Genomic DNA, 14,837 nt, shown 5'->3' with positions numbered 1-14,837 from the left:
TTTTTGTTCCTTCGATTCTGCATATAAGCGAAATCATATGGTATTTATCTTTCTCTGTCTGACTTATTTCTCTCAGCATAATAACCTCTAGGTCCATCTATGTCATTGCAAATGGTAGGATTTCATTTTTTTAATGGCTGAGTAATATTCCATTGTATATACAAACCATAACTTCTTTATCCAATCGTCTGTTGATGGGCATTTAGGTTGCTTCCATATATTGGCTATTGTAAATTGTGCTGCCATGAACATAGGGGTGCATAGATCTTTACAAATTATTGTTTTGGATAAATACTCAGAAGTGCAATTGCTGGGTTGAAAGGTATATCCACATTTAATTTTTTGAGAAACCTCCAGACTGTTTTCCATAGTGGTTGTATCAATTTGCAATCCCACCAACAGTGTATGAGAGTTCCCTTTTCTCCACATCCTCACAAACACTTGTTGTTCTTTGATTTATTGATGATAGCCATTCTGACAGGTGCGAAGTGATATCTCATTGTGGTTCTAATTTGCATTTCTCTGATGATTAGTGACTTTGAGTATCTTTTCATATGTATATTGGCCATCTGTATTTCCTTTTTGGAGAAGTATCTATTCAGGTCTTCTGCCCATTTTTTAACTGGATTGTTTGTTTTTCTGTTGTTGAGTTGTATGAATTCTTTATATATTTTGGATATTAACCTCTTATCAGATGTATCTTTTCCCATTCATTCGGTTGTCTTTTTGTTTTGTTGATGGTTTCCTTTGCTGTAAAAAAATCTTTAGTTTGATGTAGTCCCATTTGTTTATTTTTTCTTTTGTTTCCCTTGCCCAAGGAGGTAAAGTGATTTACTTTTGTATACTAATCTTGTAACCTGCCACTTTGCTACAAATGCTTTATTAGTTCCAGGAATTTTCTGTGAATTCTTTGGGGTTTTGTACATAGATGTTCATGTTATCTGTGAAAAAGGACAGTTTTATTTCTTCTTTTTTTTCTGTATGCTTTTTATTTTTGTTTATATCTTATTATATTATCTATGGCTTCTAGTATGATGTTTAAGAGAAGGGCTAAGAGGGGACACCCTTGCCTTGTTCTTGACCTTAATGGGAAAGCTTCTAGTTTCTCACAATTAAGTATGCTATTATTTGCAGGGGTTTTGTGGATTTTTTGGTAAATTTTTATATTAAGTTGAGGAAGTTCCCATCTATTTCTAGTTTGCTGAGAGTTTTTATCATGATGGGTGTTAGATCTTGTCAAATGCTTTTTCTGCATCTTCTGATATGATCATGTGATTTTTATTCTTTACATCATTGATACGATGGATTACATTAATTTATTGTTGAGTTTTGAACCAGACTTGCATACCTAGAATAAATTCCACTGTATAATTTTTATTATACATTGTCAGATTTAATTTGTTGATGTTTTGTTAAGGATTTCTTAATCTATATTTATGAGAGATATTGGTTTATTGTTTCCTTATAATGTCTTATTCTTTTTTCTTTTTTTATATTAGAGTAATGCTTGCCTCACAGAATTCCTGCAGGTACTTCTTGTCCTTTATTAAGCTAATCCTTTAGCTCTACAGACTACCCAGCTTTCTGATCTCTGACCATAGCTTTACACCTATATTGCAGTTTTAGAAGATATCATTCAGTGCCCTCTATTCTATTCCACTGGAAGCTTTACATGTGGGAAACTGCTTCTTTGCATCCATATTCCTTTTCCTCTCTCCCAACAACCCTGATTTCATTTGGAGATGTGAGCTTCCTGACCTTGGTTTCTAGGAGTGGAGAATGTGATCTAAACTAAGTTACTAAGAGGAGGAGTCTATCTCTCAGTTAGAATATGGCTCAAGGTTAGGCATATGACAGTAGGCTGGTCCCATCAGGACTTTTGTTGGAAATGCTAGAACAAATTCAGCTCTTGCTGGATGATACACATATAACCCAGTAGTCGTTGACAGTTTTCTTGATATTAGGAGAGACCTGAGCTTTAGCATGAAAGGTGGCATAGAAGGTAGAGCAAAATGATAAATATTTATCTTGGTGACACTGTTGAGTTGTCAGATCAAGCATCACCTGACAACTAGAACTGTCCTGGCCTTTCCAGCTACATTGAATCTATACATTTCCTTTTATTGTTTAAGCCAGTGTGAATAGGGTTTTCTATTCATTGTAACTGAAAGAATTCTAATACATAGAGTAATAAGCGATTTATGATATATGTAGGAGATGAACAATCCTTTTATATATACCAATTTTTAAGTTATTATGGAAATTATCAAACATACATAAAAGTAGAGACAATAATATGAGAGACCTCTAATAGGCTTCAACAGTTATAAACATTTTGTCAATTTTGTTTCATCTATCCCAGTTTATTGTTTCTATTTTGAGAGGGTTGTCTATTTGTTTTGGAGCATTTTAAAGCCAATCTCAGACATGATAACATTTCACCCATAAATAGTTTATAAGATATAAATAATTCTTGAAATCTCTGCCCTAAACCATCTTTGAGAAAGACTCCTCACTCAGCAGAGGCCTTCTCTCTCATAGGAGGCAAGGTTAATTGAGAACATGAGAGCTTCCTTTCCCTCCCTCAGAGCACAACCAGAACTTGACTGACACCTCTCAAGATGGCTTTGTAAGAGGACTCTCTTGGCCTCCTCCCCAGAGTATTCATTTATGAAGCAACCAAAATGCCTTATAATGAGAGTGATCCAGAAAGGATGCTAGGTGTCTTTAAAGATCCCCAGAGCAACTTGTTAAGAAAAAACTACATGATTAACTGGTGTACTTTTAATGAGCCCCAGAGTGATTCACTCACTAAGAGTACAATGGCAACAGTTAATTGCTGGTTTCCTGGAAGCCACTAAAGAACAAAATAATAATAATAATTACCCTCTAGCATATTTAAATAGAGTATTTCCCAGGAGCGGAAACTCTTCTCATTTACCTACTTGCATTGGCTTTGGAATACTAAAAACATTAGAATTTCATTATAATTCACTTTATATTTACTAGCATGGGTACAATAAAAAAGACAGATAATAACAAGTGTTATAATAGATGTGGAGAAATTGGAACCCTCATACACTGCTAATAGGAATGTTAAATGGTTCAGCAATTGTAGAAAACATTTTGGTTGTCCTTCAAAAAGTTAAGCATAAAATTACCATTTGACCCAGCAATTTCACCCCTAAGTACATACTCAAGAGAAGTAAAAATTTATGTCCAAACTTTGTATATGAATGTACATAGTAGATTCACAATAGCCCAGAACTAGAAATGACTGAAGTGTCCATCAAATGATGAATGGATAAACAAATGTAGTATATTCATACAACAGAATAGTATTTAGCAGTAAAAAGAAATGAAGTTCTGATATATTCTACAACATGGCTGAACCTTGAAAACCTATTAAGTGAAAAGAGCCAAACACAAAACGTCCCATATACAAAATATCCAGAATAGGCAAATCCTTAGAGACAGAAAGTAGATTAGTGGTTTTCAGGGGCTGGGAGCTTCAGGAGTGTGGAAGGTAACTGCTAAAGGATATAGGGTTTCTTTATGTAGTGATGAAAATATTATGGAATTAAATAGTGGTGATGAATTGTGAATACACTAACAAAAACCTCTGAATTATATACTTTAAAATGGTGAATTTTATTTTATGTGACATATCTCAATTTAAAAATTAACTAAAAGGAACTAAAGCAAAGGTGATAGTTAGGCTTCCAGGTAAATAATAGTAGCAGGTGGGACAGGGAAAAAGAGTGTGGACAAGAAAAAAGAAAGATCGAGTAAAAACTTTGAAAAGAAAGAAATTTAGGAAGACTTCTGTGGATGCAGGGATTAAATATCAGAGGGTAAAACCAATAATAGAGAGAAGGAAATAAAAGGTATAAGGATTGGAAAGGCAGAAGCAAAACAATTAGTATTGGGATTCCAGTTTGGGTAAGATAGTGTGTGCATGGTCACCTTTTCTTTCTCATGGAAAATAACTGTAAGATCTGGATAGAATGAATGGATCAGCTATTTGAGAACTTTGAAGAGTTAATAGCAGCAGGTGATTTGGAGAAGGACACCAGAATTCCAAGTACTACTGAAATGATTGTAGTTTACAATTTATTTTCTCTGATATCCTTTGATTTCAACTCAACACAACTAGAAATCTGGAAGTGAGCACTGTAGTAAAGATGTAAACAAAAATACAACATTTATTAATGATAAGAAAACTAGGACTAGAATAGAACTTATAACATCCATAATTGAAAGGAAAAAGAAAACTGTATTCACAGATGACATAAATTGTACTGTAGAAAATCCTAAGACCCTACAAAAATTTCTAGAATTAAGTACATTTCGTAAGACAACAGGATACAAGGTCAACAAACAAAATTAATTCTATTTTTATACATGCAAGTGATATCATTTACAACAGCTTTAAAAAAATGAAAATTAAGGTATAAATCAACAAAACATACAGGTTATGTATGCTTAATCCATTGTTGGATTAAGTCAAAGAAGTCCTAAATAAATGGATAGACATGATGTTTATAAATTGGAAAGAATCAACATAGTAAAGATATCAGTTCTTCCCAGACTGATCAATAAATTTAGTGCAAAGTAGAAAAGTAAAGGAACTATAGTAGCCTAAACAGTTTTGAAATGTAAGCAAAAAATTTAAAGAATAACATCACTTATAAGAATTTCTCTAAAGCTACACTAATTGAAACAACAGGGTATTGGTAAAGAGATAGACACATAGACTAATGGAATATAATAAAGAGTCCAGAAATAGACCTAATAAATATGGCAAATTGATTTTTTGTAAGCAACTTTTTAATGAGGTGACATTTACACAAAATAAAATTAACTATTTTAAAGTGAACAGTTGAGTAGCATTTAGGACATTCACAATGTTGTGCAACCACCATTTCTAGTTTCAAAACATTTCCATCGCCCTCAAAGAAAACCCCGTACCCATAAGGCAGTTACTCTCCATCTACCCCTTTCCCCACAGTCCCTGGCAATCACAAACATGCTTATTGTCCCTATGAATTTATCTGTTCTGAATATTTAATATAAATGGAATCATACAATATGTGACCTCTGGGGCCTGGCTTTTTTCCAGTAAGCATAATGTTTTTGAGGTTCATTCACATTGTCGCATATGTCGGCACTAGTATTAATATACCACAATTTGTTTATCCATCCATCTGTTGATAGACAGTTGAATTACTACTTTTTTGGCTATTGTGAATAATGCTGCTATAAATATGCATACACAAGTATTTGAACACCTCTTTTCAAATCTTTTGGATATATACCTAAGAGTAGAACTTCATGGTCATGTATAATTCTATTTAATTTTTTAAGAACAGTCAAAGTTTTCTATAGTGACTGAACTATTTTACATTCCCACTATCCTACATATGATTTGCAAATATTTTTTCTCCTTCTGTAGATTTTCTTTTTACTTTCTTGATAATGTCCTTTTATACACATGATTTTAAAATTTTAATGAGGTCTAATGCATGTTTTTTCTTTTGTTGCTGTTGCATTTGGTGTCATACCTAAAATCCATTGCCAAATCCAAGGTCATGAATATTTACCTATATTTTTCTTCTAAAAGTTTTATAGTTTTAGCTCATACTTAGGTTGTGGATCCTTTTCATTAATTTTTGTGTAAGGCATGAGGTAGAGTTCCCGGTTGAATCTTTTACATGTAGCTATCCAATTGTCCCCCCACCATTTGTTAACAAGACTGTTCTTTATTCCATTGAATAGTCTTGTAACCCTCTTGAAACTCTGTTTGCCATAGATGTATGGGTTTATTTCTGAAGTCTCAATTCTATGCTAGTGGTCTGTATGTCTCTTTATGTCAGTACCACATTGTTTTGATTGCTTTAGATTTGCAGTATGTTCTGAAATTGGGAAATGTGAATCTTTCAACTTTTTTCTTTTTCAAGACTGTTTTGGCTAATCAGGGTTCCTTGTAATCCCATATGAATTTGAGGATGGGCTTTTCCATTTCTGCAAAAAAGACCATTGGAATTTTGATAGAGATTGAATCTGCAGATTGATCTGGAGAGTACTGCCATATTAACAATGATAAGTCTACCAGTCCATGAAGAGGGTGTCTTTCCTTTTATTTACGTTTTCCTTATTTTGGCAATGTTTTGTAGTTTTCAATGTATAAGTCCTTCATCTCCTTGGTTAAGTTTTTACCTAGGTATTTTATTGTTTGGTTGCTGTTGGAAATGGGATTTTCTTAATTTCACTGAATTCATTTATTAGTTCTAATAGTTTTTATGTGGATTCTTTGGAATTTTCTATATATAGAATCATGTCTATGAATAGAGAAAGATTTACTTCTTTTTTTCTAATTTGAATGACTTGTATTTCTTGTTCTTGCCTATTTACTCTCTGTAGAAGTTCCAGTATAATGCTAAATATCAGTGATACTAGGCATCTTTATTTCATTTATGGTTTTAGGCAGAAAGCTCTTAGTCCTTCACCATTGAGTATGATGTTATCTGTGGGTTTTTAAAATAAATGCCCTTTATCATGTTGACATAGTTCTCTTCTTTTCCTAGTTTGTTGAGTATTTTTATCATGAAAGGGTGTTAGACTTTGTCAAATGCTTTTACTGCATCATTCAAATGATGATGTGTAGTATATTACATTTATAGTGTAGTATATTACACTAGTTGATTTTCTTATGTTGAACTACCCTTGCATTCCTGGGATAAATCTCACTATGTAGTCTAAGTATGTCATTGGGATTCAGTTTGTTAGTATTTGATTGAGGATTTTTACATTAGACATCCAAATGCAAAAAAATGAACCGCTGTCTAAACCTCACACTTTATACAGAAATTAACATTAATAAGTCATAGTCCTAAATGTAAAATCTAAAACTATATATCTTCCAGAACATAGGGAAAAATATTTGTGCCCTTGGAGTTAAACAAAGAGTTCTTAAACATGACACCAAAGCACAATGCATAAAAGAAAAAAAACTAATACAGTAGACTTTGTTTAAAAATTTTAAATTTCAAATGAAAGACACAGTTAAAATAGGAGAACTGCTTTGGAAAAGAGTCTGGTAATTCTTCAAAAGATTAAGCATCTATATCACCCAGCAATTCCAAAACTAGGTTTGTATCTGAAAGAAATTAAAATATATGTCTGCACAAGAACCTATTTGCAAATATTCACAGCAACATTATTCATAATATTATTCATAATAGCCCAAAGTGGAAACAATGCAAATGTCCATCAGAAATAAAAGGAATGAAGAACTGATTTATGCCATGACATGGGTAAACCGTGAAAACATTCTAATTGAAAGAAGCCAGTCATGAAGGACCAAATATTATAAGAATTCCTTTACATGAACTATCCAGATAGGTCAATCTAAACAGACAAAAAGTAGACTGTTGCCTAGAGCTATCATGGTTGTGGAAGGTTGGGTAAAAATGGTAATAGATATGAAATTTTTTTTGGGGGGGGTGATGAAAATGTTCTAAAATTGATTATGAAGATGTTTTATACAACTATGAATATACCAAAATCTATCAATTGTACACTTTAAATACATGAATTGTATGGTACATGAATCCATCAATAAAGCTATTATAAAAATAAGAATAAAAAAAACAAGCTATGAACTGGGGAAAAGTATTTGCAAATCACCTATCTGACAAAGGACTTGTATCTAGAATATGTGAAGATATCTCAAAGCTCAACAGTAAGTAAAGAATCTAATTTTTAAGTGGGCAGAAAATATAAACAGAAATTTCAACAGAAGATATGCAGATGGAAAATTAGCAAGTGAAAGATGTTCAAAAGCATTAGCTGTCAGAGAAATGAAATTAGAACCTCAATGAGATATCATTACATAGATATCAGAATGGCCAAAAAAAAAGTGGTGACAGCACCAAATGCTAACAAGAATGTGGAGAAACTGGATGACTCATACATTGCTGAAGGTAATATAAAATGATACAGCCTCTCCGAAAACACAGTTTTTAGTTTTTTCTAATACTAACCATGCAATTACCATACAACCCAGCAATTGTAATCATGGACATTTATCTAGGAGAAATAAAAATTTATATTCACATAGGAGAATGATACACAAGTGTTCATAAACTATACAAAATGTTCATATTTGTTTAGCCAAAAACTGAAAATAGTCCAGATGTCTTTCAATGGGTAAATAGTTCAACAAACTGTGGTTTAACTATTTAAATATTATGGAATAATCCTCAGCAATGAAAAGAAATGAACTATTGATACATGTGAACATGCAACAAGTTGGATAAATCTCCAGTGAATTATGCTGAGTGATAAAAGGCAGTCCCAAGAGATTCCATGCTATATAGCTCTATTTATATTACATTTTTGAAATGAGAAAAGTTTACGAGTGGTGAACTGATTGCTGGTTACTAGGAGTTAAGGTGAGAGTGGGAGGTAGGTGAGTATAGTTATAAAAGGGCAACCTGAGGGATTCTTATGGTGATAAACTGTTCTGTTTCTTTTTTAAATTATTTTTAACATTTATTTGTTTGTCTGTTTATTTTTATTTTTTAAAAATTTCCCCCCTCTCCCATCCAGTCTGGTATGAACTGTTCTTTATCTTGATCGTAGTCCTGGATACACAGACCTATACACATGATAAAATTATAGAGAACTAAATACACACACATAAGTGCAAGTAAAACAGTAAAATTTTAATAATATTAGTGGGTTGTATCACAATTTCCTGTTTGTGAGACTGTACTATAGACTGTACTATAATTTCCTGTTTGTGAGACTGTACTATAGTTCAACTGAGAAAAACTTTGTATAGAATACACAGGATATCTCTGTATTATTTCTTGTAACTGCATATAAATATACAATTATCTTACTAAAAATTTTAATTTAAAAATAGCGAAAAGTCACTTCACCAAAGAGGAGATAAGAACAAATAAGCACAAGAAAGGATGTCCAACATCACTACCTATTAAGGAGATGCAAATTAAAACAGGGATAAGATATTACTCCACATCTATTAAAATGGCTAAAATAAAAAATGTAATACCAAGTTGTAGCAAAGATACAGAGCAACTGCAGATGTCATACATCACTAGTGGGAATGCAAAATGATACCACCATTCTGAAAAATGGTTTGGCAATTTCCTATAAAGTTAAACATACTTAAAGTGTGACTTAGAAATTCCACTCCTGTGTATTTGCCTTAGAGAAATAAAAACACACCCTCACAAAAACCTGTACACAAATATTTATAGAAGCTCCCTTCATAATCACTATAAACAGGAAACAACCCAAATGCACCTCAATAGATGAACAAACTGTGGTACATTCATACAATAGAATATTACTCAAGAATAAAAGGAACAGGAAAAAAAAACATTTTTTTAAAGAAAAAATACTTAAAAAAAAAGGCGAAAAAAAAAAGGAGAAAAAGAATAAATAGGAACAAATTTTTGATACAGACAACTTGGATGAATCTCAAAAGCATTATAATGGTTCAAAAGGATACATACAGTGTAATTCCATTTATGCAATATTCTCAAAAAGAAAATTTATATTATATTCTCATCTCTGTAGGGATGAAGAACAGATCAATTGTTGCCAGGGTTAATTAATTGGGAAGGATGACTACTAAGGGATAGCAAGAGGGAGTTTTGAGGGCTGATTGAACTATTTTGTATCCCAAATATGGTAATTATTACATAAATCTATACATATGCTAAAATTCTTTTTAAAAAATCACTTTTACTGAAAGTAAAATTAAATAAAACTTTTACTATTGCAGATTATACAATTGCCTACAGTTATATAGAAAATCCAAGAGAATCAATGAACAAGTAAGTTCAGTATCTTCCTGGATATAAGGCCAATATATAAAATCAATTATATTCCTATATACCAGGAAAGTTATAACATATAACTTATAAAGCTATTCCAAAAAAGTGAGGTATTCAAGGATCAATCTAACCAAAGATATGTGTAAAACCTTTGTGGAAAAAATATATCATACTCAAAAGATGTTAAAGAAGACCTAAATAAAAACACTGCTTATAGACGGTATGATTCAAGCTCATAAGAGTCAAATCTTCAGTTAATTTATAAATTCAGTGCAATTCCATTCAAAATACCAACAGGGCTTTTTGTGGAACCTGACAAAGCTGATGTTAAAATTTATATGACAGAACAAAAAGTCAAGAGTAGCCAAGACAGTTTGAAGAACAGCAAGATGCAGGAATTCAAGTCTTAGAGTTGTTTTGGGAGGAAATTAATATATTTATTGTTTCATCTTCTTCAGTGGTTATCATTCTATTTTCTGTTATGTCCCAATTTTGGTATTTTATCTTTCTCCAGACATTTAATAATTTCATCTAGATTTTCAAATTTATTGTTCTGTAGTTGCTTATAATATTTCTAGTCTTTTTAATTTTCTTTCTTGAAATTTGTATTTTATAGTTTTTATATTCTAGTTTTTCATTATCAGCCTTATCAGAGGTTGAGTCTCATTAATCTTACCAATGAACTAACTTTCAGTTTTGTTATTGTTTCATATTTTACTGTTTTTTCCTTTTTATCGTTTTTTCCTTCTTGTATTTCTTTTTCCAACTTCTTGCAGCAAATGCTTTTTTTCTTATAAATTTTAAATTACAAAATAACAAAATATAGAAAGAAAACATTTAAATAGAATAATATAATGAACACCTGTGTGCCTATTACCTACTTAGCTTAATAAATAAAACAAGTATAATTGATGATCAGACATACCACTTTTTTTCCCCGGTTTATTGAAGTATAATAGACAGTTGTTTGTACTTACATTGTACAATTAAATGAGGTTTTTTTCCAAGTATGGTTGGAAAAATATATTAGTTTCAGTTGTACAGCATATTAGTTTATATATTAGTTTCAGTTGTACAGCATAGTGATTAGAGATCTCTATAACTCACAAACTGATCACCCCACTAAATCTAGTACTCCTCTTCCCCCTTACATATTTATTACAACAAAATTAACTATTTTCCTTATGTAACATTTTATATCTCTATGTCTATTTTGTAATTGTCCATTTGTATTTCTTAATCCCTTGGGCCTTTTTCACCATCCCCCCGCCCCAACCTCCCTCTGATCTAGTATCCTCTAAATATTCTCTGTATCTCTGAGTTTATTTCCATTTTTGTTATTTTGTTCTTTAGATTCCACATGTATGTGAAATCATGTGATATTTGTCTTTCTCTGACTTATTTCACTCAGTGCAATACCCTCTAGGTCCATCAAGGTGATATCTTTTTCTATCCCTTTCCTTTCAGTCTGTGTGTGTCTTTTAATCTGAAGTGAGTCTCTTGTAGGCAGCATATGTAGGGGTCTTGTTTTCTTATCCATTCAGCCACACTACCTTTCCGTTGGAGCACTTAATTCTTTTCCATTTGAGGTACTTGTTGATAGGAATATAGTTATTACCATTCTTTATTCCTGTTTTTGATACATGTTTTTTCTTCTTAAAGAAGTCTCTCCAACATTTCCTGTAATACTGGCTTGGTGTTGATAAATTAAATTCTGTTAGCTTACTTTTGTCTAGGAAGCTCTTTATCTGTCCTTCGACTCTAAATGATAGCTTTGCTAGATAAAGTATTCTTGGTTATAGATCCTGGGTTTTCATCATGTTGAATATTTTGTGCCAGGTCCTTCTGTACTGCATAGTTTCTTTTGAGAAATCAGCTGCCAATCTTATGGGTACTCTCCTGTAGGTACCTAGCTGCTTTTCTCTTGCTGCTTTTAAGATTCTCTCTTTGTATTTAAACTTTGGCATTTTAATTATGTGTCTAGGTGTGGGCCTCTTTGGCTTCCTCCTTCTTGGGACTCTGAGCTTCTTGAGGTTGTATGTCTATTTCCTTCACCAGGTTAGGGAAGTTTTCCATCATTATTTCTTCAAATAGCTCTTAATAGTCTTGGCTTATTTTTCTTGCCTTTCTGATTGAGTGTCTTTGGCTTCCCTATCCTCTATATCGGTGGTTCGATCCTCTTCTTTATCCACTCTGTTTATTCCCTCTAATATACTCTTCATCTCAGACAATGTGTCCTTCATTTCTAACTGGTTCTCTTTTATAATTTCCATTTCTATTTTTATGTTTTTTATCTCTTTGTAAGTTCTCACTGAATTCATCTACATTTCCCCTAAGTTCATTGAGTATCTTTATAACCAGTGTTTTGAACTCTGTATCTATTAGCTTGCTCGACTCCATTATTCCTGGATCTCTGTTCTGTTCTCTCATATGGTTTCTGCTTCTTTGTCTTCCCATTTTGACTGCCTTTCTGTGTTTTTTTTCTATGTACTAAGCAAAGCTCCTAAGCCTCCCAGTCTTATTAGCGTGGCTTTGTGTAGTAAGTGTCCAGTGACACAGTCCAGAGAGGGGTTCAGCTACAGGCCAAGTTTAGCCCTAGCCTGTGCCCTTCCAGGGCCACCTGTTAAGATTCAGCAAGCAATCCACAAGATGCTGTGCTTATAGTTGCCTCAAGAGGCCATGCCAGAAACTAAGGCCAACTGCCACCAGTGCGAGTCTTGGTACTGCTCAGCAAGGAGAACCAGACTTGCTGAGGACACACCTGGATATGGCTTGTATGGGGCCACAAGTTGGGGGAGGCATAGTTTCAGGGAATCCTCTGGGCAGAGTGACCTTTGTTATCCAGTTCGGTGATATCTCAGCTATGGCGATGCTACATCTGCACGGTGTGGGCGAGCGGGGGAGAACTCAACAGGAACAACAGATACTGCCAGCACTTCTGCCTGGGAGAGAGCCTCGCCTCTGGCCCTTACTTCAACAACTCAGTGTACCCTTGCTCTGGTGCTCAGAGAAAGCAGGTCTGTCATCCTAGCTGGCACTAGTGCTCAGAGCCACCAGGTCCGTCACTGTGAGAGTACGCTCGCGAGCTCGGCCCCATTAAGAGGCATCTGCAGTTGCCAGCTGCAGCTGCCATAGCCTCTGTCCCACTCAGCCTCTATGACCAGGCAGTCTCGTGTCTTCTCCCCCTCCTACCTCTTACCGTTGCAGGTTGATGAATTATTTCTCTCCCTAGTTGTAGTGCTTCTGTTCATCTAGATCCTAGGCAATTTTGCTTGCTGTTTGTTCCATGTTTCTGTCACAACTTTGATTTTGTCTCAAGAGGGGTGAACAAAGCCTCTATCATCTATGCCATTTTTTCCCCGCAGATCCTCCCACTTTGTATTCTTATTCTTCTCCCTCCATCCCCAGAGTTAATAACTATCATAAGTTTGGTGTTCGTTGTGATTTTTTTTGTAGTTCAGAGTAGTGACTCAGGAATTTAATTTCCTGAGTTCATAATTCAGCTCCACTTCTTGGTAACGGTGGCCTCAAACTATCTCACCTCTTCATTTCTCATTCTTCTATTTTGTAAATAAATTTACAAAATTCTTATATTTTGTAAAATGAAAGGCCTCCGTGTGATGTTTTTAAGAAAATTAATTAACATATATAAAATGCCTAGGACATCCTTGACTATATTGAAGCATTATGTAAGTGTATGTATGTTATTAATAAACAGCATAGAGCACTGTTTTGCATATTTAAATTTTTTATGTAAATATTTTATATCATAGGACTTTTATTCAGTTTTTTCCATTTTAATATAGTTTTTTGAGATTTGTTTATGTTTAATCATGCAGTTCTAGTTTATTCATTTTAACTGTACAAACTACAATTTACGAGAGGAGAATTAAATAAAGATACAGTAGAAATAATAAGAATATAAATTTTAAAAATACCAATAAACTTGAAAATCTAGGCCAATGACTGCTGTATGTCTTGATCTTCCCCTTTTTGAATAAAGGTGTCAATTGGAATTATCCTGTCATCGTTCCATCAATGTATTTTTGGAGCATGTAGAACAACTAAGTTGGTTTTTTTTAGTTCTTAGGTCTTTAGATCAAGAGGAGCCGTATTCAGAACTGATGGAGAGACAATTACACGATCCTGACTTTGAGCCTATAGCCAAGGTTGGATAAGAGTTGTGGGATGTCCTTGGTGAAAGAATGGTTTATTTTCTATATAGTACATAAGCAGGTATTTGTGACCAGGAAAAAGACTATAGTAGATTTTGTTTTGCCCACAGTTCTTCCTTTCCTCCCTGACCTTGTCATGGTTCATTAGATGGCAGATACTTTCCCAACACTTTCACAGTGGGCTTGAACATATGACTTACTTTAGCCAGTGGAATAAGTGAAGAGATGACTGTGTGCCAGTTCTGAGCTGAGGCCTTAAGAAACATTACACATGTCCATTCCACCCCTATTGTGCTTCTGCCACTGTTACAGGACGAGAGACACTTAGAGTATCCTGAACTCAACCTGCAGTCTGAAGAAGAGCCACCTTAGGTGAACTGCAGACCTGTGGGAAATATTTGTGGTCATAAGTACCTGAGATTTGGGAATGTTTTATTATGCAACAATAAAAAATATCCTTACTAACATAAGAGGAAAATAATCTGACTCATTTATACATCTAAAATAACCTTGATCCAACTACCATATAAGGAGAGCTCAAAACACAAATTTATAGGTCAACTTCATTTATACACATAGATCAAATATCCTAAAATAAAGTATTAGCTAACAAAATCTAACATATTAAAATATAACGTGCTTTTTTGCAATAAGTTTGCTGCTAGAACACAGGTGTCTTGAAAACCACTGCTAAATCTACGTCAAATGGGAAAGGAAAAGTCTCATCAACATTGTCATCATTAAACATGTAGATTCTGGCAAGTCTACTACTGGTCATCCAATCTACAAA

The sequence above is a fragment of the Pteropus vampyrus genome, unplaced genomic scaffold, assembly GCF_000151845.1.
Source record: "Pteropus vampyrus isolate Shadow unplaced genomic scaffold, Pvam_2.0 Scaffold300, whole genome shotgun sequence".
In the NCBI taxonomy this organism is placed as follows: domain Eukaryota; kingdom Metazoa; phylum Chordata; class Mammalia; order Chiroptera; family Pteropodidae; genus Pteropus; species Pteropus vampyrus.
The sequence above is the reverse complement of the archived record's forward strand: the minus strand, read 5'-3'. Positions refer to the sequence as shown.